The sequence below is a fragment of the Miniopterus schreibersii genome (assembly GCF_964146895.1).
Source record: "Miniopterus schreibersii genome assembly, chromosome: 2".
NCBI lineage: Eukaryota > Metazoa > Chordata > Mammalia > Chiroptera > Miniopteridae > Miniopterus > Miniopterus schreibersii.
Window position 1 is genome coordinate 86,586,749 of NC_138102.1, and position 24,614 is coordinate 86,611,362.

A 24,614-nucleotide genomic window follows, 5' to 3' on the forward strand; every position below is an offset into this window, starting at 1 on the left:
AAATCAATTGTCTCTGTGATGGAGAGATTATTTTAACGTGTATTCATAGTGAGCTGTATTCCCAGATGTCAAATGTAAGAAAGATCATTGAAATGAGACCTAATGGCAGATAACTTTACTGAAAATTTGCAGGTTTGGGTTTTCTGGTTTGTTTTCACAGAAGTATACTTAAGGATATATCTCCTCTCTTAAGTGTCCTTAGTAGTGACCTGCTAGTAGAATTCTAATTTTATATGATTCTGTGTGATTTGACTAAGGGAAAAACGGTTAAGATCTTAAACGAACATTAATTTACAGTCATCCAGAGTTTTAAAATTAAATATCATTTTGGAAAAATTAGAAAGAAATCAACATTTTTAAATTTGGAACCTTGAAACAAGAGGGGGAAATGGATTTATATAGAAGTTTTTTTTGTTGTTTTGGTGGTACCAATTGTGCCCTTAATGTACAGGAAAGGAAAGAAACACTTCTTAGGGTTATGCAGTGGTTTTAAAACCTAGGCAGATTTTTAATTGCCTACCTTTAATTTAGGTGCCGCCTCTTTCAAATTAACAATGTTTCCAGCAAAATCCTCTAACGCCTGGTAACAATTTTGTAGGCACTTTTCTTTCAGAACCACTTTTAACAAGCTCTTGTTCATGGCCCCCAGTTTTTACTCAAGCTTTCACAAAGCCACCTATTATTTACTTTCTCTTATCCAAGAGTGACAGATTCTGCTTTAGCTTAAAATAGTACATTAGATTTGGAGCTTAGGGCATTCATCTGCTCTATTCCCCAAGAACCTTCCGTTCGCTTAGGAGCAGGGGCTGGGGACCCGACCGCCCCTCCCCACTTTGCCGACTTTGCGGGTGAATGCACTGCTACCTTTGGGCGGTTGGCAGAGGAAACAAATCAGAGCGGAAGAACCCGCGGCCTCTAAGGCGAAGATGTGCGTTGGTCTCTGGGGAAAAGCCACCTCTGTCCTTCACCCAGCTCAGACCCAGCTGTGCTTCCCGCCGGCCTTCCCTCTCCCTCTGCTCCGCACTCCCCGGCCATCCTTTCCTCTCTCCGCTCTCTGTCCCATAGGCTTTATTTCTGTGACCGTTATTTTAAAGCCTCCCTTGGTGCGCCGGGTTTCTCTGCGTCCGCCGAAAGCCACCGCCTCTGCCCACGCTCCCCTCGGCCCCTGGCCCACGTGTGGCAGAAGCCCAGCCCTGTGCCCACCGGCTCCCCGTGGGGTTCAGGCAAGAGTTGCTCGGTCGGGAGCTCACCCCTCCCTTTCCTGAGCCACCTGCAAATTCCCGCGGTTACCGAGGACCCGACGCAGCCCGGGACCGCGGGCGCCCGGGGCCGCCGCGAGGGCGGGTCTGGCGCGAGGGGCGCGAGGGGCGCCGGGCGGGCCTCGCTGGAGCCGGGCGCGCAGGTGGCGCATCTTCGGGGCTCACTGTGCGGCTTAATTGGGTTAAAGCGAAGCTAAACACCTAAGCATTTTGTGCAGACTAATTGGTGTAACCGGGGCCTTCTCAGTGACGATTTGCGCTTTGAAGAAGAAAAGGGGACGGTGAGAACAGGACTGAGAAACTCGCTAGTCCTCCGTTGTTCCACGCAAGTGAAGTCCCGCGGCCTCGACGGCACCGGCCTGTTCCCCGCGCTGCGGCCGCAGCACCCTCCCCGCCCCGGGCGCCCACCGCGATTTACGCGACAGAGGGCTCCTCCGCCCTCGGCGCTGCGGGGCGCGGCCCGGGACCGCGCTGCGGGGCCAGCACCGCTGCTGCTGCGAGACAGTGATTTTCTATTACACTGAGCACGGGAAATGAATTGCCTTCTGTAGCTGAATCTTTCCAGAGATCTCAGACGCCTCTCAACTGTTGAAAGGAAAATCAAACTGTTCTGAGGAGTGTGTTTTCTATCCCTTCATTCTTTTTTTTATTGAAATAACCAATGGAGAGGAACTTAAAATATATAGTATATATTTGGTGCAATTTAGCCTTTTAAAATCAAGGCTTTGGACATAGATTTGTTTTGTGGGAGTAACTTAGCTATTGTATAGTAAAAAAAAAAATTGAAATATCATTTGACCAATTGAACTAGTTATTTCAAATGATTATGTAATACACGGAGATAGCTTAAAATCAATTTATTTACTTATATGAAAACTTGATAAAACAACTCAAGTGACACCATATTATGTTTTTTACTATGAATATAACTTAGTACTAGAATAAAAGCCTGTGTGTGTCCTTTGCTTCAGGATATAAATGTTAATTGTTTTTATTGATATGCTGTGCAGTCACGTTTGACATGAGCTAATAATATAATGATAATTGAAGAAAACTGATCTAATTGGGGGGGGGGACAAGAATCTCATGATTTAATGAATGTTTGAGATGCTTACACTTGAAAGGTATTTGGGATTTTAAGGCCTAACCAATTTGATTTTTTTCATTTTATTTACTTAGTCTACTAGTTAGCCTTAACTTAAAAGATACCACTTAGGAAAAAAATCCAAAGAACTCACAAGCACACCATTATCATAAATTTTAGTACTATTAATGAATATAAAAACAATCAAATACTGTGATATTTAACGCTTCAAAGCATTCAAAATAGCAATGGCAAAATATTTTTCCATAGTGCTGTTTCCTACATAACTTATCCCCATTTTATAAACTTGCTTATATTATGGGATAAACAAAGTAGTGCATAAATAGTTACCTTATTAGGTTTAAAGAAAATGTCTCCTATGTTGAGAAATATAGGAATGCAAGGTTTCTGTTTTAAAAAATAATAATTTAAATTTGAATTATATGTTCATAAATTTAAGCAATTGTGACCTTTCATCTGGAAAAATTTATTTGTTAGAGGATATGCACACACATGTTAAATGCTCACAAATATATTGTTTTGTGTTTTTTCATTATGTGCTGGCTGCTATTCTGTTCCCAAGTATTCATGAATTTAAAGTTTTATTTTTTAATATGTGCTTATTACACTGGGGAGATAAAAAGAATATGAAGTTGAGTTTATTGAATTATTTATCCCTACTGCTGGAGTGGCTTTGAAGGCTCATTGTAAGCATCTGATTTCTACTCCCCTCTTCTTTTTCTAAATGCACCCAGGCTACTTCGTCTGTTTCATTCTGCCAGACACAATATATTTCTTTCTTTTTTTTTTTTTTTTTTACACTAGAGAAATTAAAGACAGATATTTGTGCAGGGTTTTCTATATGTGTCACATTAAATAAAGTAAAATAGGAGAAGTTTTTCTGGTAATCTAATTTGATGGCATCCATACCTTTCTTCCTACTGTGACTCCTTGTATAATAACACTTGAAACAAACTAACTTGAGAGCTTCAAAAGTTTCAGTGATTTCTTAAAACAATTATATTTTAATATCAGGTTTATGACAAAGTAAAGCAGAGAATTGAGACCACTGTACAGTTTCTACCCTATTTTATTTTTTCAACCAGAGCATCCTGATAATTGTGGTTTGTTTGTTTATTTCCTCAGTTCACTTCAGTGATCAAGGCTGTTGCCTCAATTTTCCTCATCCTTATAGTATATAATCAATAGTCAGATTTGTAGTAGGGAGTACTTTTATTTCCTGCAGTGTTGCTTAGTGAACTTGTTCTTGGTCCTAATAAATGTTGAAAAGAAAATAACTTTGAGATTAAAACTGGGAGTTGGAAGTGTACTTACTTAACAAGATTGTCACCACCCTTAGATTTGCAGATTTGAGGTGATGCTGGATAACTGTCCAAAACTTTTCTTTTGTTAGAAAAAAGAAGTTTAAAGCCTGGATTATTTAGAAAATTGTCTCAGTTTCCCAACTTCATTTGAATGTGTACTACACTGAGGTACAGAGTATTTTAAGTTGCATGAGTAAACTGAAAAACTTGGGAGGAAGGATTTGTCAACAAAAATATTTTCTCATTGCTCAAAATAAATGTGATCTAACCCTTTCCAAACATTTGAGGATATTGGGGCTAGTCATTCACTGATTATTAGGGAGCAAGTGTTGATTCCAATATTCCCATTCCTCATAAATGTTTTAGAAAGTCACCGGTATCTTTACAAACTCTAAAATTAAATTCATATTGTTAGATTTCAGCTTATATTTTTTTATTTGTATATTCTAGACATATTCTAACAGGATAAATGGGCTCATGTGATTCTTTTCTGTATGAAAACTATGCATTCCATAACCTGTAACTAATGTTGATTTACACACATTTGCCTATATGACTACATCCTTGGTACTCTTAGTACAGTGGAGTTTTATTGCACATAGAGAAGACACTGGAAGCAGATGTAATTAGGGTCTGTTAATCTGTACATCTGTAGTGGGTCATCCAGGACTACGTAGCTCTCATCACTGTGTCCTATACTATGTGTGATTAAGCCACTGAAAATATTCAGCATGACCTTGAGACTGAAGTATGGTTTGTAGATAATCAACTTCCAGTGACTGCATGTCCAAAATAACCTTTGCTATTTCTAATTTGTAGTTTTGCAGCTTATTTTTCAATTGAACAAAGAAATTCTTCTAAATTAGGATTTACTTTTTTAATGATCAGTAACTGGAGTGATAATTTAAAAGGATAATCACTTTAAATAAAAAACTATTACCTTTTATCATGTATATTATATGCAATAAGTGATTTATAGGAAAGAAATTAGTTTATAAATATGAACCTCCTTTATAGCTTTATGTATACATGTAGAGATTACATTATCTGAAAATAGATCACCTGAATAATATTTCATTTCCATTTATGATTATTTTCACTATTCTAATAATATTGTATTATAATAATGTGTACTATTTCTTAAAAACACATTTTTTCATATAATGATTTGTCAAAAATATCAAGTAAAAAATGCTAAGAAGTAGTTAATACTTTTAAATCTACATATGTTTGATCATTTTATCTAAACATGTAGGTCTAATCAAAGCATAAAGAACATAAGGTCTGTAAGACAGTGTTCCTGACAAAAAGTTGTGAACCCTTTGAAATGAAAAGTATAATGCTATTTTATTTTTATGTCAAATCTTTTTTATTATTTTAAGTCAGGTTTATTCATGTATAATTTGCATACAGCAGTATTTTATCCTATGATTTTTTTCCCATATGAATGTACCATTTTATGAATTCTGACAAATATATACAACCATCTCACATTAGTCTGGCACAGACATAGACCATGTCTATTGCCACAGGAAAAGTTTCCTCATGCCCCTATTTTATTTTTAAATTTTTAAATTTTATGATTTTTTTATAAATGTCTGGGTGTTTTAGTTTTTACCAAACAATCTTTAGACTGTAAACACCTTTATTTATTCCCCTAGAATTTATTATTTTATCATGCTTCTAATTTAAGACCAGTTTTAAACAGAGAACAGCCCTTGAAGTAGAGGCAGACTATAAGATATTTCAGATATAGAAGCAATAGGTTTAAAATTTTTGTTTTACATACAATTTGTTTAATTTTAATATATGTGACATTAATGCTTGGTAAAAGATTCATTTTTAGAAGGAACTGCTAATATTTGTTATGCTAGCATGAATGTATGTAATAGACTTGTGAATATCATTTACAGTTTGCGTGTCAGAATATGTATTAAGAAATGGGTTTTTCATATAAGTTAGCAACATTTGAGGTATATTTTTAATGATACTGGCTTTATGTCACTGGAGAAAAATGTTGTCTCAGCATTTAAATTACATTTTACTTTACATTTTCAGTAAATTAATCCTTTCTTTGAGAGTTAGAGAACAAGGCCAAGGAGTTTATTAGAGCTAATATTAATTAATATATATATATTCTTAGAACATGTTCCTAATTTTGTATAAATATACAATGCCATTTAAATTTAGATGGTCATATATTATTGCAGACAAAGAATTCTTAAATTTTAGGAGTGTAAACATTTTTATTGATAATGATGCTCTTTTAAGTGTTTTACCTTTATACAACTTGGAATGGTACAAGTCTCTGTTTCTTCCCCCAAGATATACAATTATTTAAATGCTTTCTGTATTATATCTTTATTTGGCAATTACAATAGAAATTTTAATGCTATGCATGCTTACAGGCCTATTAAGAAAGAAGTTATTGCTTTCTTAATAATCTTAAAGCATTTTTAGGAAGTCTACTCTTTTTATGGTTTGCAGAATACCCTGTGCATGCAGACTGTATGTAGACACAGACGCACACACACAAACACAACCCCAGTGTTTCAGACAGTAAAAGATTGAATTGGCCTCTATACATTTTTTATGTTAACCTGTTAAAAGGAAACAGCTACTAAATATAAGGTTCTTTTCACCACCAGGGTATAATATCACATCTGCAAGATTGTTTCATAATAACCCTACAGTTCTCAATAATACCTTAAGAGAATGTAGCTAAATGGATTTTAAAATAACTGGAAATTTCAACAGTATTTATCCAGTCATATATGTTATGACAATTTTGAATGTCATGAACTTTTAATTGTGAGATTAAAAAGTTTTCAAATTGCTAGCTATTCTGTCCATATAAACAAAAATATATCCCTCCATTATCACATACATAATGTTCATGTGTATATTTGAAAACTCCTTTACTTATTTAAAATTGTTTTCTACTTTTTTGCAACAGACCAAGGTTAAATTTTTTGCAACCTAAACCTGTATTTTATAAGCAAATTGCATAACTGACTAGGGTGAAAAAGTAGGGTTTGGGGGTTTTGGTGTTTTTGTTTCTTTTCTAGCAAATTCAGGTTTTCATTTGTTTTGCTCTCCATGCTGCATTAGCACAGTTTTCCCCTGTGTACATCTGCCAGTGTACAATTTAGCCACGGGCATCTGTAGACCTTGTGGTGATCAGTATTGCAGGCAAAAGCCATATGTGTTTAAATAAAAAAAAAAATCTCTTTATTTCATTTGCTGTTTTAACTGGATGGATAACTTTTGTGCCTCAAGACAGAAGAAGAAAAAATACAGAAATAATTAATTGCCTCTATTCTTGAGGCAGCTTCATTTCCCCCTCCAATATGGAATGCTTGTCAGCTTTCCTGATAAATGACTGCATGTATTTGCATAGATTTTGCATTAACACAAAAATTAGTTTTATTTGTGGAAAACTAGTTTACATAATAATATAAAGCCTAGTTTTATTGATTATTTTTCCAAGCATTGATGATTTTTAAAGGGATTGTAGGTTCTTATTTTCTAAAAATCTGATCAACCTATTTCTTAAACTTTCTTTTGCTTTAGATAGTTTTGCATTAACAAGACAAATATTTATAAAATTTTAAAGTTTTAAAAATTATTTTCTGAATATGTTAACCACAGCTACTTCAGACCCACAGTTAGTAGCACTCACGTGGTTAAAATATTCTGGTTTTAAACTTTTGGCATGGACTATTTTAAAATACTTATTATCAATTATATATACCTCAGAGAGCTGGAGTATTGCATCTGTGTGAATGATTTAAATTTCATATTCTTGTTATCAAAGGGATTGATACTATATTGGATGTGCTCATTCCTGGTACATTGTTTACAACCAAATTTAAAATATACCTGAGAACTGTTCTCTCCATCTTCAGTCTGTTTTCTTGAATATACTTAATCAATTGATCACCCTAATCCAGGCTTGAAAAAAAATCACTCTCCTGGAGATACTTAGGTGCTGAAAACAATTCTCCCTCTCTAAGTGGAAGGCAGTAGATGTTTATTCATACTGTAATCTGGCATCTTGTTGTCTAGAGGCAACCTGCTAATTATGTGCTATCATTGTATTATCCATGTTATGGAAAATTCAAATATGTTCACTGCAGTTAGTTACAGCCCAAATCTTTTCATAAAATATGCTTCATCCTCAAGAAACATGCTATACTTAATGGCAATCTAAACCAAGAGTATCTCTGCCACTTCTTGATTCTGGGACACCCTGGGTGCCAGCTGTCACAGCTCAGCTAATGATGATAAATACCCCTCTCTATGCAGATTGCAGAGCTCACAGGCTGCTGTGTAAGGCAATCAGATTACGTTTCTTCAGATAGTAACTTAACCTTTTAAACTCATGCAGAATGAAGTGATAAGCTATGATAGTTTCAATATCTGTATCTTTAAAACCAAAAATCAGAACTATATCAAATAGCACTGACTCACTTTTTCTAACTTTTGAATTTTTGTATTGTCAACAATGCTTTACCCTTGAATGAATGCTATAATATTCTTAAATAAGAAACTCTAGGTAAGATATACTTCACAACCACACTAGAGTATGCATTTGAACTCTGAATATAACTCAGGTAGTGTGAATTATTGAGAAAATTATCCAGATTGTTTAGACCAGAAAATAGACTGGTGAAATTTTGCAGGAAATGTATCCTTTCCTTCTCCTCACCTGAACCTTCAAACCTCTGTGCTCCTGCTGTGTGATTGGCTGCACCTGTTCCAAATAAATGGTTCTACCTAGTGTTTCTTTAAGACTCTGGATTATTCCAAAATAACTTGGAGAATAATTGTTGATAATGATTGTTTTCTCTATTTTCAAACTTGAGCTTTTATTTTAAGTTGTTAATTTGTTCTATAGAAATTTGTTTTTGTGTTATGATACATATACCTGCGTGGATTATTCAAAATATGAATGAACACCATTAACAAATGAACATCATTAACATGTAATGCAGAGGGGGATAAAATGCATATTAAATGAGGTAATACTTTACAATTGCAACATTCATCTTAATTTACAAAATACTTTTTAAAAAATATATCTTTTATTGATTTCAGAGATAGGAAGGGAGAGGGAGAGAGAAAGATAGAAATATCGGTAATGAGAGAGTCATCACTGATCGGCTGCCTCCAGCACGCCCCTGACTGGGGTTTGAGCCTGCAACTCAGGCATGTGCCCTGACTGGAAATTGAACTGTGATCTCCTGGATCCTAGGTCGATGCTCAGCCGCTGAGCCACACCCAGCTGGGCTACAAACTACTTTAAAGTAATTTTTTGAGTTGAGAAAAATGGGTGATAAAGACTAGGGACAAGTACTCAATGAATATTTAGTCTCTTTTAATCACCACAACAAATGCTAGTTCCCATTTACTAATAAAGAGACTGAAATTTAGAAAGGTTAATTGCCTTAATAAGAGTCACACTAGTAATTCCAGAACCAGGTCTGTCTGACTTCAGTTGCTCTTACCGCTACAATATCTAGGCCACATATTTCAGAGGTATGTATGTGTATGTATGTATGCATGAATGCATGTATGTATGTCCTGTCTGTACTCTGAAATAATTTTTAGCAACTGTTACTGGGATATAAGTATTATTCTGAAAAGAAACTGCAGGCTTTCATTTACATTAAGAATATGTTTGATGAGTTGTAAAGATTAAGTTCCCTATAGGAGGCTTTTAATTAAGTAAATATTGAGGCCCTTTTATGCTATGAGTTTTTATTTTATGATAATGTATTCATTTATCACATGAGAAACTATTTTGGAAATATATGTACTATTTAATGAATATCAAATTGGACTAATTCATGTAAGGAACCACTTCATTGCAAAACCTAAAATTACTGAGATATACCTTTATAAAATAATGAAGAGACCCAGCCAGGCGTGGCTCAGAGGTGGAGCATCGACCTAGGATCCAGGAGGTCAAGATTCAGTTCCCAGTCAGGGCACATGCCCGGGTTGCAGGCTCGATACCCAGTCTGGAGCATACAGGAGGCAGCCAATCAATGACGACTCTCTCATCATTGATGTTTCTACCTCTCTGCCCCCCTCTCCCTTCCTCTCTCCGGAATCAATAAAGATATATATTTTTTAAAAAAATAATGAAGAGAAACAATTACTTCAGCCATCACTTGAGTAAAGTATCTTTATACTTTTCTTTTATGCTATTTTTATACTATATTTTCTTTTATACTATTTTCTTCTTATACTATTCTTTTGTACATATCGTTTTACTCTGTGACCTCTCAGTTGAAGACACATTGAAAACTCCCTTTTATCCTGAATTTAAATAGAATAATTTCCAAGAATGCTATGTGAATGTCAGTTGTTTTTATTCTTTGCTAAATTTTTCTTTGGTATGGATACTATACAAGGATTTTTTTCAGTGATACGTCTGATTATGTTGTAAATGTTCTATCTTCGTGTATTTTAATTATAGAATTCTACTTATAATTACTAAGCAGTGCTAATTAATGCTTAATAATTTGTAAATATTTCTCTGTATATAAAAATTATATAGAATTTACACTGAACATTTTGTTAAAAAGTGTCATGCAATTAGTGCTGGGAGGAAGAAATTAATTCTACTTCAGAAGTCAGACATTTTATATCAGGGCAGGAAGAGAATATAATGCAACACTGCTCATTAACTGTCTGAATCTTCTCTACAACATTAGTAAGGAACGGTCATCCAACCTCTAATTTTGCCTCCATTGATGAAATATTCACTATCTACTCAAATAGTACTTGCACTTACAAACAATTCTAATTATTAGAAAGCTCTTCCTGATATCGAACCAAAACCTTTCTCCTTGAAAGTTTCACCTTTTGGTACCTGTTTTTCCTTCTGTCTTGTACAATCCTTTTAACAGAAAAAATCCCTTTAAATTCAGTATTTAAGATAGCAAATTGCATATGTTCTGTCTGAACTTTCAGCCATTATACCTACAGCATATTCTAAGTCACCTCACCATTCAGGACCCATTCCCGTGCATCATTTTCTTCAAGTGTGGTGCCTAGAATTCATTACTCCCAGAATGGATTGGTGAATATAGAGTAGAGAGGCCTCTATCAAGTGAAACATGGTCATACTAGCCTTTGGGGGTAGCTTCATAACCTCGTTGGTAAATGCTAGGCTATGTGTCAACAAACAACAAATATATTATTTGTTTAAAAATATGTTACAAAAGTCAGTAAGTACCTGACTTTTATCCAACTCATTTTATATTGCTATTTTTAGCTATTTTTCTAAGTCTGATTTGACTTAGCTAGTTAGGTGTTATTGTTTTGAATGTGAATTAACAAGCATAATAGTTTTATTCTTAAAATTTGTCATAGGCTACATATGGAACATCCGTAGCAAAACAGAATTTAACTATAATGAATTTACTGTTTTGGCTCAGCCTGGGTATACAAAGAGGCTGATCTACTTAATAAGATCTCTAGATAGATTAAATTCACTATCTGTTCCACAGCCTTTGTATAGTTTTTTTGCCATACACTTGAAATACTAGTTTTTTATGGCTTTATCAAATTATATAACTAATAATCTTCATTAGATATGAAGACTATACTTTTATATTTTGACATATTTATCAGTTTTGCTTTGTCCAAAATTTTTTACCTACAAATTTGCAAACAAGTTTCCCATGTTTGAACAATGCACAGAAAAACTAATAAATTTTAATGTAAGTAAGTGTGTATTATTGGAATAATTTTCCTATTGACTCATTAATATTTCTACTTTTGATGGTAACATTAATTTCTAAATAATTTAGTGTGAGTGGAGGTGAATGTTTTTTAAAAGTGATGGATTTAATAAAGTTGAAGTCAATGTAAAAACTTTTTATGAAGCAAAAGTAGTCTCACAGCCCAGCTGGGCGTGGCTCAGCGGTTGAGCGGTTGACCTAGGATCCAGGCGATAGGGGTTCGATTCCCGGTCAGGGCACATGCCCGGGTTGTGGGCTCGATCAGTGGCTCTCTCATCATTGATGTTTCTATCTCTCTCTCTCCTTTCCTCTCTCTGAAATCAATAAAGATATATTTAAAAAAAAAAAAGTAGTCTCACAAATCAGAACCCATTCTGCTCTATTATTTTCTTCAAAAGCAATGCCTAGAAGTGAATATACAGTAACCCAGAGTGAATGTAAAGAAGCCTCCATTAAGTAATGAATACACTGCTGGGAAAACATATTCAGAAGATTAAGTAGTAAAAAGGTGACCAATATTAAGTAATTGATAAAGCACAAAATTCCAAAATGCATTTATTTTATTTCACTATGAATTGTGAAAAATAAAACATATCTGTTAACTTTCTGTGTGGTATTTATTTTAAAGCCTTAAATTTCTGTAAGTATAAGCACTTTTTTTTTTTTTTTTTAATTCACCAACTTCTTTTTCCTAAATAAGGATATTTCATTAATACTTTATTTACTATTGCTGTGACATCTAGGTAATAAAACACAAAGACAGCCTGACTCAGATTTGGCTTTCTTGCAGTTTGTGTCTTGAATGGAGAATAAGGAAGGCCAGTGTTTTTACAAAAGAAACATTCTCTAGCCTAGAGCTGCCCCATCTGTTTCATCTGGTGGCTTATGCAATAAGAGGTGTTATCACATGAATCAAAATGCACAAGCAGTTGTTTTATGAACTCTTCCTGTGCTTTGAGGAGTTTATAAGTTGCCTACTCTATTGTATGACAGTCCCAGCTGACCCAAGTACATTCTGCTGGGCATATTTCGGGGATAATTAGATCTAATGAACCCTGGAACACAGCTAATTTTCTAAATGATTTATTTGTATGGTCTTGTCTGATTCCTAAGAATTCTCCGAATCGTAATTTATGACACTTATTTTTTTTAAGGGAAATGCCAATTCTTTGCCAACTTTTGTTTTTGTTACTATCTCAAAATGTTTATGGCTCTTGTGAGTTAATAATGGGATAGAAAACCTCAAGTGATAATAGCCCCTTTTAAAAAATGTAACACTGGGAATTAAAACCTACAAGTAAAATATTTGAAAATTGTTAACAGAAGACTCCTATTTCTGAATTAGGTTTTCCAAGGAAATCAGAAGTTGCTTTTTGTTTGCTTGCTTTCATATTTTAAAGCTGTTTCATTAATATGGCTTCACTGTACCAGCTGTGGTGAGGATGATATTTCTCTACGTGTCCTCAGCAAGTAGTCCGTGATTCAGTGGCCTGTAACACTTTAAATCCCATCAACTCGTTTTCCTTTCCTGTTATAACTGTTTCAGTGAGTGGCACTTTTGTTGTGCAGGTTAAAACCTGGTAGCTTACTGAGGGCTTACTAGAATGAGGACAGACATAGTTGCCAACAAAAGAAGGCTATAACTCTACTGAAGCTTTACACGCCTTTAATAAGATACGGAAGTCTCTTCGGGTAAGGCAGTTTTGTAACCTATGTCCTGTTCAGTCTCCTGTTGTTTAGAAACTATAGCAGACTTTAAGAATTGTGACTTTGTACTTGTTTGATCTCAGTATTTAATATTCTCCATACTCTAGAACACAGAAAGCAAATACCTTAAGGGCAAGTACCACTTTATTAAATGAACTGAAATACCTAAAATAGTGTAGATCACCAACTTCACTGCCTAAACATTGACCTTGGAACTAGTTGGAGAGCCTTCATTCTCATCGAGATATATAATGCCGCCTCTGGTAAATTTTAGTCTTACCTTACGCCCTGACCTAACATGTTACTCTTCCTCTTATTTTACCCTCTGCATGAAAGTCAACTAAACCCTCAAATATCACGACTTAGAACCCTAAAGAAAAAAGTTGTAGGTCGTTGTTATTGCTTCAAGAACATTTTTTTTTTTTTAATTTTTACATTTTCAAAAGTGGCAAGGAATGAGCTGATAAAATTAGTATTTAATTCTTATTATATGCTAGGCACTATGCCACGTCCTTTATCTATATTACTGCATCTTCATTCTCTAAACAACACCATGAAGTAGATACTACTACAGTACTTCATTTCCTTGTTAAGATGCTGAAACACAGAGAAGTCAAGTAACTGCTCCAAGTTTACAAAACTTGGAGTTTGCAGAGTTGATATTTTTCAGCCAGCCCTTATGGAATCCAGATTCTAGAGCCCACTCTCTTAGTCATAACACTAAACTTATTCCAAGTTTGTTTTCTCACCTGTAAAATAGGAATAGTAATATCTACACCATAGGATTATTGCATGCATTAAAACATTTAATACACATTAAAAGCTTAGAATTTTTTTACCCAAATCCATACAGTAGCTATAGAACTAGGATTCAAATCCAGCTTTTTCTGTCTCTAGACTCCTCAGCTTATCTAGCATAGTGCTTAGGTGAATATTAATTGAATGAATAATTGCATGAGTATCATCTTCCCTGTACTTCCCAATGGAAGAATTTGTTAGTTTTGCTGGTGGTTTCAGTAGCATGGAGCAAGTACTCAGTGGTGAGTGAATGAATGATTGTTCATTCTATACTTTCCAATAAAATATATTAACAAATCCCAAATTTATTTCTCCACCCAACACCTTTCCTCTCAACTTCAAGCTCATTTACCTAGCTGTCTCCCCCACATTGTCTCACATATGTAGGATGCATAGCAAACATAATATATCCAAACTGAGCACCTGCTCGTCAGCTGACCCCAGTCTGATCCTCCTGCTCTCAGTCATCTGTGCCTCAGTAAATGGCAACTTCTTTCCAGTTGCTTAAGCCAAACTTGGCTGCCAGGTTTGACTCCTCTCTTGCTTTCCTACCCCATATCCAGCTCATTTGCAAATCCTCCAGAATCTGACCATCTCTCACCAACTTTAGCTTCAGTCTTGGTCAAGTCACTATCATCTCTTATATGTACTATTAGTTATCTGAGAGGTGTCCTGGCTTCCTTCCTTATTCCATGCCTGCTGTTCCCTTATACTCTTTTCTCAATATAGCAGGCTGATAGACTTGTTAAAAATAAAAGAAAAATCATGCCACTGTTAAGTTCAGAATTCTCCAATGGCTTCCCACCTCAGAATAAAAGTCTAAATCTTTAAAATAACTTATTAGTGCCCTAGCTGGTGTGTCTCAGTTGGTTGAAGCACCATCCCATGCACTGAAGGGTTGCAGGTTTGATTCCTGGTCAGGGCACATACCCAGGTTTCAAGTTCCATCCCTGGTTGGGGCGCATACAAGAGGTAACCAATCGATGTATCTCTCTCACTCTCTCCCATTCCCTTTCTTTCTCTCTAAAAAAAAAAAAAAAAAGTCAATAAAAAAATAAATAAAATAGCCCTGGCCAGTGTAGCTCAGTTGGTTAAAGCCTCATCCCCTGTGTGCACCAAAGGGTTGAGGGTTTGATTCCTGGTCAGGGCACATGCCCGGGTTGCAGGCTTGAGATCTCTGGTAGGGGGCATGCAGGAGGCAGCCAATGGGTGTTTCTCTGGCATCAATGTTTTTCTCTTCTCTCCCTCTCCCTTCTTCTCTCTCTAAAATATCAATAAATAAAACAAAAACATATCCTCAGATGAGGATTAAAATGATTTATTAGCCCTATAACATCACCTTTAACCCTATTTCCCCCCATACTCTCCTGATATCATCTGCTACTGTCACTGTGGCTTTGTCTTCACTCAGCACATTGTCACCCACTCCTGTTAGGGCCTATGCAATTGCTGAATCCTCTGTGTGGAACTCTCTGCTCCCGGTATCTACATTATGTTTTCCCTCACACTCTTCAGGTATTTACCCTATCAAAAATTGAAGGACATGCTCTGGCCAGTGTGGCTCAGTTGGTTGGACATTGCTACCTGCATCAAACAGTTGCTGGTTCTATTCCCAGTCAGGGCACATGCTTGGGTTGCAGACTCAGTCTCCTGTAGGGGGTGTACAGGAGGCCTCCGATCAATGCTTCACTCTTGCATCGATGTTTCTCTCTCTTCTTCTTTCTTCTTCTCTCCCCCCAAAAAAGCAATAGAAATATATATATTTTTTAAATAGAAGTACATCCTACCAACTCTCTCTTTCCCCTTTTTTGCCTACTTTTCCCCCACAATTTATCACTAACATGTTTTTACTTATTCATCATGATTAAAGTCTCTCTCCTCCTATTTCAATGCAAGCTCTTGATGAGGGCAAAGATTTTGTCTCTTCATTGATGCATACCCAGAATCTAAAACAGTGCTTGCCTGGCTTATAATAGTGCTCAATAAATATCTGTTTAAATGAAAGAAGGAAGAAAGGAAAAGATGAAGAGAGGGAATGAGGGGAAAAGATAGGTAAGCAGGAAGAAAGGAGAGGAAATCAGTTTATTCTGTTAATATTATGTTTGTAATAATGCTTGTAACTGCACTCAAGGATTATTTTAACCTCTTAATTCACAAATCACCATCGTGTCTTGACATTGTTGACCTCCTCCACTTTGAAATGTTCTTCTCTTAACAAAAATATTAGCTATTTAACATACACACTGTGCAGATCTCATGCTAAAAACTTTATATATGCAGTAAGTGGTTGAGTGGGAATTTTCCTATGGCCCTAGAATTGGCATCTGGAACCCAGAGCTGAGAGCAAAGAAGCATCCAGTACCTCACCTTCTAAAGAGCTGGAAATGATTGAGGCTAGACGATGGGGCTTACATTCCAGTGGGGAGGCATTAAGTTAACAAATAAATATATAAGCAAGTAGAAAATAAGTAGCATGTCAGGTGGTGATAAATGCTCTGAGGGGTAGGTATTACTATCTCACTTTTTGAGATAAGAAAAGTGAAGCTTAAAAAAGTTATTTAAGGATGTCTAGCTGGAGCTGGGACTTAAAGCCATTCTTTGTGACTTCAACACCCACTATTGTATTCTACTCACTACCTCCATTCATTACCCTGTTTTGCCTCTTACTTCGCTAACTGATTTTTCACCATTAACTTACTCCTTATTTTCTTCTCTAATCCCCTTAATATGAGTATATTCTTTAGCTTATTATTATCTTATAGTTAGGTAGCTTGAATTACCATCTCTGTGTAGATGTGTCACAAATCTATGCCTCCATGTCTGCTCTCTGTTAATCCATCAGTCATTTTCTATACCCTGGTGAGTGTCTTCTAAATTGATGCCCCTGTTCTCTCCATGTTTTCAGCCCTCCTTCCTCTCAAGTAAAAGTAAAATATATATATATATATTGAGGGCTGCTATCTCTCATTTCTCCCTTTGTTTGTCATTGACTTGAGCCATTGTTATAATTTCAGAGACTTGATATCTTAGCCATTATTGACCCCTCTCTCACCTTTTGTTCCTTCTCTACCACCCTGTACTCTATTAATCACCAGGTGTTGCAAAGTCTCATTCTTTCCTAGTATCTTTCACTTGTATTCTTGTCACACCTACCGCCATCACCCTAGTTCATGTCTTTATCACTATTTCTGGACTGTGACTCCCTGTTTTTATCTTTCCCTTCTCTAGTCCATCACAAAGAATGCTGCTGGGTTGACTTTCTCAGAGACCACTTCTATCACGTTAATCTCCTGTTCAAAAACCTTTGATTGACTCACAAGTTTCATGAGAGGAAGAAGACAGGAAAGGGAAGGGAAAGAAAAGAAAGGGAATGAAAGGGATGGAAGGAAGGAAAAGAGACCTTTCTGCTGTTTAAGTGTTACTGGCAAAGAAGATAAGACTTTAGTTCTTCTTAAAGGAAAAAATTCAATAAAGAGACAAAGTGCAGCAAAGCAAGCAAGAATTTATTGGCCACAGCAAAAGCACACTCAGGTCAGTGAAACAAGGAAGGGCTTAGCATAGAAGAAGCAACGGGAGAGCCTAGGCTGGGCTGCTTTGGCTCACTGAGAAGTCAGAGAAAAGGGGGCCTTGGAGATGGTTCAGGGGGTTAGCCTTGGATGAGCTGCCTCTGCCCATGGCTCCCCTGGTTGCAAGTCTCATGGGATCCCTTAAAGTTTAGGAGATGCATGCCTGTGGGGGAAGAAGGGGGAGGGAATGGCACAGGTCTCCTCCCCAGAGGGAGAGTGTGAGCTGGGTCCTTTGTCTTGGGGCTTTTATGTCTCTCTTGCAGGCCAGAATCTCAGGGGAAGTCTCAGGGGAAGGTTTCAATAGAATATTCATCAACTTCCCAGGTGTGTTTTTTCATGGTTGTCATTTCCATTGATTGGTCATTGTCAGAGCAGGGGGTCATTAGTCAATGTAGCTCTTCCTGAGGCAGCCATGGCTTGTCTTGTTTTGTTACTTTTCTGGGCCTGGAGCTGAAATACAACTGAGGCCTAGATATTATATTTAAGGAGGAAAGGTTAGGGGGTCTAAACCGCATGACCAGCGATATGAATGGCCTGGGAGCCAACCTCCATGACCATCTATATGCTTAGGGGAGGAATGGTTACCCTGGGAGTTAGGTCCTTGTTCTCGCAGTTTTGCCGGTGCTAGGCACCCAGGGCTTTCAGCCTTGGTGACCTTCTGTACCTGGCCCATCCTCCTTGCTCTGCTCAGGTCTAACTGCCTACCACAAAAGCACTGCACTGTCAGGTCACAGCAGTATTCCAATATTAACTTTTTTATATCCATCCTTGCATTCTCTGCTATAGATTAATTATTTTCCAAACACAATTCTTAACTTTCTTTCTCTACCTTCAGAGTTGCACTTCTTCCTTAAGATATAGCATGCCCTGTGATCTTCCTAATTAAAAATGGTCTTTCCTGCTCAGAAATCTTGTAGCACTTTACTTTTCTACTCTTGGTATAGTATAGATGAGTACTATAAAAAACACACACACAAAAACCCTTATTTAAATGTGTAAATGTTTTTGTCTCCCAAATGGATTCAGAATTCCTGAATGATAAGCAAAATTTAACTCTTCTCTCCCCCAAAATGCCTAGTATAAGACTGTGCACAGTAGATGATCTACACATAATTGTTGGGTGATAAAACTTAATTTTAAGGTATCAAAAGTGTAGGAGGAGGATTAAGGCGGATTTAGTAATTACAAGAAAAACCGATGGTAATGTTCATAGTAGCCATTATTTCTATACACTGATTACAAATCAATTCAATTAACTTTCATACATCATATTTTATTCAAGAGCACTATAATAATGCAACATATTGAGTCCACTAGACTACCTGGCTGGCTTCTGTTTTCTTTCCTGATAATTATTATAAACCAAAACTTGGTTGTCCAGACATTCTACAGTCATCTCAAGCTGCCACTGTTACCTTGGTGTCATAAGACTATACAAAGGAGCAATTTCTGGGTCTCTTTTCTGCCTTATATTACCACAAGTGCCAGTTCTGAACCTTCTTTTATCATTAGAAGGGTTCTTCCCTAAAGACACTCACCCCTCAACGCAATTCAAATAAGTCTTCATTCAGGGAAATTTAGAGAGATGTGAAATAATTATTTCAGTACTCCAATATTCAAGAATTATGAAATTCCTACTATTAAATATGTGTATAGCAGTATGTTAAAATTATAAATTTATAATCATTTGACTGCTGCTGAAAAATGGATAACTTACCTTGGCATGAATATCGAACTACACAGGCTTGCACTATTTCTAGTTGTGTCTGTTAGAATGCAATACAAAATGCAGTTGTAGTGCTTCCTAAAAATTATCTCAGGAATGTGGAAACATTCCTCTAATCCTTTCAAGGGGCTCAGGCAAATAACTCCTTAAGTCATTCAATTATGAGATATTTATTATCTTCTGCGCTCTCCACTATGCCATCCCAGCCTTCGTAGAGCTTTTGGACTAGCAGATTATAAACAACTGAACCCACAATTACGATTCAGTGGTCTAAGTATTAAGTAACTGTAAAAGAAGAAATTCCTAGGAATAATAAAGGAGGGGCATGTGAGCACAATCCAAGAAAGCTTTCCTAATGAAAAACCTGAGGGATGAATACATTAGTCCTATCAGCAAAATGTTCTGAGCATAATTTTTTCTCTTTCTGTCCTGTCCTCAAAGCATTATGACAACTGATGTAGAGGCTGTATAGCTCTTAGCCTCCACCAAGAAAGAGAACTACATGAGAAAGATAGAAAAATCATAAAATCATCTCAGAGTACACCTGAGATGATTCTAAAGTTTCTGCCTGAGTGACTGAGGGATGGAAGCTCTACCAATTGAGATACAGAAATATTGGAGAAAGAATAAGTTTTCTAAGGTGATGAGTTTGGTTTTAACCACTGAACTCTGGGTTTTTCAGGTGGAAAAGTCAAGAAGGCAGCTAAATATATGACTCTATAGTTTAGGAGACAGATCTAGGATTCATCATAATATTTTCTGTAGTTGTGTTATTGGGAGGGAGCTCTCTATGTCCCCTCCTGTTGCCGGTGGAAGTGAGTTTCTTGCGTTGTCAGAAGAAAAGGAATTTTCTAAGACTCACAAAGGAGAATGAGGAGATATTTATTTGAACAGAATTAAGCTGCTGAGTTTCCAAGGTCCCATCTCCCTCAGTCCTGCCAAGGGAAAAGTCCCACCCTGTGTTCAGCAGAGCTAGGATTAAAGCTATTTCCCAGAGTTTCTGTTCCACATTTGCATAGTCCAATGCAGCATCAGTTTAGTTTGTGTTCCCAGATGCAGTCCATTCCCTGTGCACCCATTGCCATGTAGCTTCTAGGGATACACAGCTATGGAGGGAACATTGATGCGAGTGCAAGGAAGCAAGAGCAAAGCCAGGGGAACAAAAGAGAAAGAACTTCTTTGTCTGTGGATTTTAACATTTTAAGATTTCACACGCTTGCAATGGGTCCACCTGCTCTAGCCAGTTATCTTCATTCCAGGCTAGACTGACAGACAAGCATCTTCCCTCCATCACCCTGTCTTTACTGTGTATACATCTGCATTCATCTTCCCCTTCCCCCAGTGATTTGCAGGGAATGGACTGGTGATTCCCTGGGGAGTATAAAGTTGCAGTTTCCTCGTGAAGCTGCCCAGATGACCATGCTTATAATGCCTGGCCTTCCCTTTGCCCTCTTCCTATTGTTAATATTAGCTAGTTAATTATAATGGTAATAGAAACATCAGAGTGCTTGAAAACACCAGGAGACAATCTGGAATGAGACAAGATACAGGACATTACCCTAAGGAAGACCAACAGAGAATGAGTTTCCAGGAGATGATTGAGAAATATTGTTCAGAGGAGTAAGAAGGAAAACCATGAGATAGAACTGCCCTAAAGGCCAAAAACAAGAGAGTTTTAGTAATCAGGTAGTGGACAACAGTTCAGCTACCACATAGAGTTCAAACAAGTAAGATGAAAAGTTCTTTGTTTCTCTCCATCAGTTTCAGTGGAATCGAAGAGAGAGATACAGTGGGGTTGAACAATAAATGGGAAACTGAAGTATAGAACCATTTTCAAGAAAACTATATATAAAAGAAATGTAAGAGATACTGTGGCAATTGTGGAATGATGCATGAAAATTTTACGAGAGATTTGCACATATTTAGGGCATTAAAGAGAGGAATAGTAGAAGGAAAGTTAAAATTGAAAAAGAATGGGCTATTTATGGATGCCTATCTCCAGGACTAGCAGAAGGAAATGGTATCATTCTCTTGAAACTACAGACAGTTAAGAGATGGCTCATTTTTCCTTGAAGGTAAACCCTTCAGTTATTAGTATTGCATTGTATTCACTGTATCCCACGTGCAATAATAACAGTGGAACATGACAGTATGGTTTGGGACAGAGAGGTGAAGGTCTAGAAGTATACCAGGAAGAAGCTGTTTCATTGTGGAAGGTGATTGTTGATACAGACAGGTTTATAGATGCTGGTTTAAACAGTTAATGGAGTATGTAACTGTGGATGAAAAGAGGCCACATGCTAACCTGACTAGCTCAGGGAAGAGCTGTGTGGTGGCTTGTAAATTCAGAGACCTAAAGTAACCACAAAGGGAGGTCTGAAATTAAAACTTTTTTAACTAACAGCAGTTTATGGTGGGTAATCATGTCCTAGGCCCGTATTTCCCCTGACAAATGTCAGTCTTTACCTTAAGTGAGCCTGTCTGTTGTCTTTTTCCATCTATGATAATGTATTGTTGGAATGTCAAAGTAATTTCCTTTTTTGGACCCCTCAAAGCACAGGCACTGCTCTTGGAGACCACAAAGCCCCTCATTGTTATTGAATTAATTGTTGACTGTTAATTATCCTGCACACACCTAAGTAAATGAAGTGTGTGTCTATCATTTTACTTTTTATCCAGTCCCAGAGGTTTCCTCGTTTTGCTTTCTCCCACCTCCCTAATCTAGCACCAGTGGATTTCATGTAATCCACTTTGGTCTCCTTTTTTTATTGTAATGTATAAAACAAGGTGCAAAACTGCCATTCTCTGGAGCATTATCTCAATGTTTCGTACCTTTCACATATCTAGGCCTCAGTTTTCTCTTGGCAGTAGAGAACACTGGGACTTAGGTAAGAGTTGAGGAGGGAGTTAATTTTTTAAAGCATCACTAAAAGCACCGTGAGGTAATACACTGATCAAAAACAAGTAAAAGATTAAGGAGGAACAGTACAGACCCACCATGATGGAAACCATAAATTTGTAATAGAGCCAATTTATGTCAAGTCAAAATTATCCATGTCACTCAGCCATGCAAATTTGGAAGAGGGGAGAAACCAAATTACAGAACATATCCAGAGGTGAGGATTTGTGTACAGCTTATGGCAGAAAGATATGGATGTGGAAGAATTAAAGGTATTTATGTGATTGGACTGATAAACAACTGGTTCTAAACAGGAGGGAAGGAAGTGTAGTTAGATTGATTAACCGGAAGATAATGGGATGATGAAGAAGCTGGAAGTCAATAGGGTGTAGTGTATGGAAATGCAGGACTTCCAGTTAGCATATAAAAAAGTTGTTCTTTCCATCTCTACCCAAAATCTTAGCATATGATAATAAAGGACTTCAAGTTAAATTTGAGTGTCACATAAACATTTCATTGTTAGTCTGAATAAACATCTTGTACTTTATCTGGCAACCCTAGATGAGAGTGAGGAGTAGATGTAGTAAAATTTCTAAGCATGAGTAATGAGATAGTTTAAAGGTAAGAGGCAGAGTAGACCATGAAGTAGAATTTGGCCATAGGTAGAAAGACATAAACTATCTGAATTCAAAGAAGTTGAGGAATTTTAAGAGTAAGCTAGAATAGATTGAATATTTAATATATATTGAATATGAGAATATTGAATTATCTTATAATGATGATAAGATTTGGATGGAGAGCAAAAGAAGAACCTTTGGGGGGTGGGGAGATTACAAAGAGTAGAATGAGGAGATGGGGAGGAAAACAGGCTGAGTCACCAGAACCTGCACAAGGAAACAAAGAAGTCTAAGGGGGGTTGCTGGAATATTGGAAGCCAAAACCACCTCACAAAATCATTTCTAGTATAGTGCTTTGAATTCTTTTGAGATATTTAATAAAACAGTTTTATCATCAACAGCTGATGATAGTAGAGTTTATTTAAATTTATTCCTGTAGCTAGGGAATCATAGGCTTTTTAAAAATACTCTGATATATATGAAAGTCTATTTAGGGTCAACCCAAGTCTTAATCTACTAGGCATACTTGTTTCTAGTACTACCAAAGTGTCTCTGGGGATATTTTGATAGGAGTAAGTCATACCTGTTTCAGTTGAGGTATGTAAACTGCCCCAAATACTTTTCCTTTTAGTTTTTGGTCATCACATAACTTCCTTTAGTTTTTTTATGATAGAGTAAGAAAATCCCTTGATTAAGAATCAGCATGCTTCGGTTGTAGGGCTTGCTCTTCTTCAAAATGAACTATATGACCTTGATGAATGAGTTCACTTACCCACTCTGTCCAGTTTCCTGCCCTATGTGGTGAGAACATTGGAATAGATGATATCTAAATTCTCTTATACCCATCCACTTCTAAAATCATTCAGTTCTCTGTATTTTATTCAACTTTGAGATCAGCACAAAATATCAGCAGTTTTACTTTTGGAAGTATAGTTCATCATATGCAGCAATATATTCCTGAAAATTTAGCAGTAAATGATGTTTTTATTATTTGAATTATATTTATATTTGAGTTTATTCTTTCAAGGACCCTTATAATGAATCTTTTATAAACAAATTATTGTTTGATACTTTTATAATTCCTTATTATATTAATAGTCTTTAAATCCCCATTGTTGAGGAATTACAGAGAAAGAGTATGTCAAAAGATCAGATAAGGGCAAAATATTAGGAAATTGTATAGTTGGCACTTTCTTGTTCAATATTTTTAATGAAGACACGATGAAGACTTAGGGGAAATATTCAAGTCTGCTTCAAATCCTTTTGGTGTGCACATAGGATATACATTTAAAAAAATAAATTTTGTAAGCCCTAGATTAACCTATAAGAAAACAATAAAAATATATATAGTTTTCTTAAAATTAAAGGAATTACAGTGTTACACTAGAAAATATTTGCTTAATGCAAAAGAAGGCAGTAAAGGAGGGACAGAAAAAGAAAAAAATACATGAGACCTATAGGAAACAAAAAGCAAAGTGGCATGCATAAATCCAACCAATCCAAACAATAATAACATTAAATGGGATTGGACTAAACAATTCAATCAGAAAGCAGACTGGATATTTTTTAAAGCAACAAGATCCCACTGTGTGCTCTCTACATACAACTATATGCTGTCAACTATATGCCTTGATTCAGTTTAGATTCAAAGACACAGATAAGTAAAAAAAAGGATGAAAAAAGATACACCATGCAAACAGTAAAAAAGTTGGAATGACTGTACTGGTATCAGGAAAAAAAAGGCTTTTAACCTAAAAAAAAAATCTTACTAGGCATAGAGACACTTAAAAATAATAAAAGGGCTTGTGCATTGGGAAGATATATGTAGATATTGCATACATACAATTATAAATGTGTATGTGCCTACCAACAATGC

At 36.3% G+C, this 24,614-nt stretch overlaps 1 protein-coding gene across 2 annotated transcripts in view; it reads left to right on the top strand.

Moving 5' to 3' along the window:
- Positions 1 to 24,614, top strand: part of NBEA (neurobeachin) — an 817,699-nt gene that overhangs the window by 574,860 nt on the left and 218,225 nt on the right. The window lies entirely within an intron of this gene.